This window comes from Castor canadensis, chromosome 1 (assembly GCF_047511655.1).
Source record: "Castor canadensis chromosome 1, mCasCan1.hap1v2, whole genome shotgun sequence".
Classification (NCBI taxonomy): domain Eukaryota; kingdom Metazoa; phylum Chordata; class Mammalia; order Rodentia; family Castoridae; genus Castor; species Castor canadensis.
This window is the reverse complement of record NC_133386.1, coordinates 9,604,770-9,608,649: the sequence shown is the minus strand read 5'-3', so window position 1 is coordinate 9,608,649 and position 3,880 is coordinate 9,604,770.

Below are 3,880 nucleotides of genomic sequence, written 5' to 3'. Positions count from 1 at the left end.
TTTTCAGCCAGGGAAAACTGCAGTGTGACCTTCCTTCCCTGGGCTGCCACTGCCCCGGGCAGCCCACCACCACCTATGTGAGAGTCTAAGTGCTGCTGTACAATGTCCTGCAAACTTAGCCAGTAGGACAGCAGGAATTTATTATTTTAGTTTGGAGGTCAGAAGTGGAAGCTAAGGCATTGGCAGGCCAGGGTCCCTTTGAAACTCTGGGGAGGGTCCTTCCTTGCCGCTTCCCAGCCTCTGGGGGTGGCCACAGTCCTTGCTCTTGACCTTGCAGCTGCATCACTCCTGTCCCTCCCCTGTGTCACATGTTGTGCTTCTGGGGTCTGTGTCTTCACAAGGTGTCTTCTCTCCTTGTAATGACACAAGTCAGATTGGACAAGGCCCATCCTAATGGCCTCATGATCATATCTGCCTTTTTCCAAATAAGGTCATATTCACAGTTACCAAGGTCAGAGATCACCTGCCCTTTGGGAGACACACTTCACCCCCACATAATCACCTCTTAGCGCTCCTTTCTTACTCTCTCCAATTAAATCTCCAAAATACAGCAGAGCCTTTTCCTGAATACAGTTCTGACTGTCCTCCTTGGTCCTTCAGTGGCGCCTATGTGATCTACAGCGCAAAATCCCAGCTCCTTAGGCTGACACACAAGGAAGGTCTGCTGGCCTCCTCTCCCTCTGTTCAGGTTTGCAGCTCTTCCATCAGGAAGCCTGGTCCCCTTCACCTACCCTGAGTCTCAGCTGCCTTGTGACTTGCTACAGCCACTCCCCACAGTGCAGCAAGGATGCCAGCCAGATCCAGCATGGCCAAGCCTGGTGTGTCTGAAGTGATCTTCAGAACAACAGAGGACTAGTCTTAAGGGTGGACGGGATATGGGTTTTGTTTTGCTTTATTTGTTGTTTGTTTTGAAAAAGGGATCTCACTATGCAATCTAGGCTGACCTTGAACTTGCAATCCTCCTGCCTCAGCAGAGTGCAGGGATTACAGGTGTGTATCACCACACCTGGCTACCAGGGTTTGTTTGAATTGGGAATGGTAAGACACACAGATAGGAAAAAAACAGTCATAAGGGAAGAAGTTTCAAATTGTGGTTTCCTAGAAGCAGGAGGCCCAGAAAAATGTACAGGGCCATATGGGAATTACCAGGGTATGTCAGGAGGTGTGGGTAGGAGGAAAATCGGAGCAAAAGCCTTTATGGTGGTTCCTGCAGTGGGGGAGTGGTGAGGAGGACACTCGGTTTAGGATTGACTTGTTTGGATAATGTCATCATGCTCTGGATACAGAGGCTGCCCTACTTGTCTGGTGCTTGACCCTGGGTGATTCAGACAGGTGGACAGTGGCCTAGAGTGAGACCTCAATGAGTCTGAGGGTAAGGGCTTCGATTCATATGTTCACACTTTGGGTGAGCTGGTCGCCATCTCCAGGAACAGGCTGCCTCTGGGAGGGGCCGTGCTCCAGGATCAGCAGGACCCCAGGTCAGAGCCACAGGGACACGGTTAATACTGAGTCATACAAATTCTGTTTTCTGGGATCCGTCGGCAGGGGTCCTTGGTCTGTTTCTTCTCTGCTGCAGTTATTTTAGGAACTGCTCCCTTTGCATCTGTGACATGAAGCGATGCAGACACCCTGGACAGAGCTTTTCCTGGGGCCATTCAATTGCCAAGTTTGGTTAATCAAGACACCCCCTGGAGGACTGCGTCGCGCCCTCCATGTGAAAGGCAGCGGCAACATGGCACGGGAGACGTTCCAGGCCCCGTGCGGAACGCCTGCCATCACCTGGGAGCAGCGAACTGACCACGTGTTGACTCCAAGGCAGGTGTGCGAGCGAGATGCTGTCCAGGGGTTGACCCACGGTGAGTACATTTTGGCAGGTGTGGGTAGCAGGTTCAAGGCTGTTCACAGGCCCTGAGTGCGGGTGAGTCCGTGCAGCAGAAGAGTCTTGGACGCCTAGACCATAAATATTAGAAAGCCGGCTGGCCTTGAGTGTGGCATAAAATAATGCCATAAAATTTCTGAGGGAAAAAAATACCCTGAAACTGTGGAAGCAATTCCAGGCAGTGTGCATCCCCCTCCCACCCTCCAGGGGTCCTTTCCTTTATTTTCTCCTCATGGATCCTGTGGGGTCCATGATGAGACCATAAATGTTTTATATCCCCATTTTCTTATAAGTCAAGGACACATATATCTCTTGAGCTCAGTTTCTCAGAGATAAGCAGTGTTTCTGGTGACTTTGTTTAATTCTAGCCAAAAGCTAAGAAACATGAAATATTGGTTAGCCCAAGGGAGCATCATTACACATTCCCACAAAGCTTGGGACACACTGAAAATAGGCCTTGAAGTCCCACAGCTTCAGCCAATCCTTTTATCAGTCTTTAGAAACCAGCTCACAGAAGTCCAGTGAGACCCAAAGTGTGCTGCAAGGGAAACCCAGTTGTGATGAACTTTGCTCTCCTTGACCTCAAAGCCTAGGTATGCTCCATCTTCATGTTAGGCTGGAATTTCTCTGAAAAAAATTGTATGTTCCCACTCAGGCTGCCATAACAAAATAACCCAGGCTGGGAGCCTTAGACAGACATTTATTTTCTCACACCTGTGGAAGTTAGAGCTCTAAGATCAAGGTGCCACCATGGTTGGTTTCCAGAAAGGCCTCTCTTCCTGGCTTCCCAGCTGTCTTCTCACTGTGCCACCCAGCTCTGGTCCTACTTTCAGTTCTGACTGAGGCGGGGTCGCTGGTGCCCTAGGCTCCTTTCTTGGGAAATGGCTGGCTGCTTTGTTGACGGGGTAGGGCTGTTTTCCAGGGGAAAAGCAGAGTCTCCCTTGCTGCTCAAAGACTAGGTGTCTCCCTACAAGCCCAGGTCAGGGCAGCTGGATTCCAGGGCCCATCCATGTAGTCACAGGGCTGCTCTCCCTCGCTGTTTGGGAAACTCTGCCCTGGAAAAATAAAATTTCTTCATTCCTCAGTTTGCACGCCATGAAGTTACTCATAAATTTAATGTAACTTGAGCTTTTCTCATGGGCGTCACATGGTATGTGCCCAGAGGAGTTGGCCAGACACAGCCAGATTCCTAGTTTTTAAACTTCATCTTATTTTTTTCTGTTTATAGGTCATCATTCCAAAAGAGAATCATAAAAACAGATACAGATAAAACTATGCCCATAATGCCTTAGCTAGGACTTAGAATGAAGCTTAATTTTAGAAGACCCTCTCCATTCAGCCACTGGACATGGGACAAGCAGTAAAAAGTATTCCCTCAGTTTCTACGTCCAGGTGGAATATGGCTAGTTTTCCTTTCCTTGGACTATTTGGTGGAGGCCCACCCAAGACCCACCCAAAACCCACCTATGACCGGGAGGTCAAATCTGTGGCATTTGTGTCATTCTTGTCCTTTGTTCCTGGTGGAACTGGCACCCAGGGCTCTTTCTGGAACAGCCTCAGAAGCCTCCTGAACCAGGCACTCTGATGGTCACTAACACCCTGCCCACACCTGCCTACGAGCTGGCCTGCACCCCTGCTTTTCTCTGGGGTCTGGCCTGGGGGGTGAGAGGTGGAGAAGCTGGAATTGACCAGTTAGCTGGCTCCCCGGGGTGGCCGCCACCCACCCACCTCCTGTTGGAACCTAGGACCTCAGTGTCATTTTAAAGAAGTCAAAACAGAAGCCCAGAAATGGAAATGGCCAATTTCAGCCACTTGGGGCAGCAACAGTACTAGTTATTCAACTCAGACCTCCTCCTGCCCTAGAGACAGTGCTGGCTCTCAGACCAGTCTGGCCAGATCAGGCCCTGCCCAACACCAGGACTTGGATGACCAATGTGACGCTAACCTAAATGAATGTGGACCACAAAAGGCTCACGAGATGGGCGGGTGTACATTTGAGGC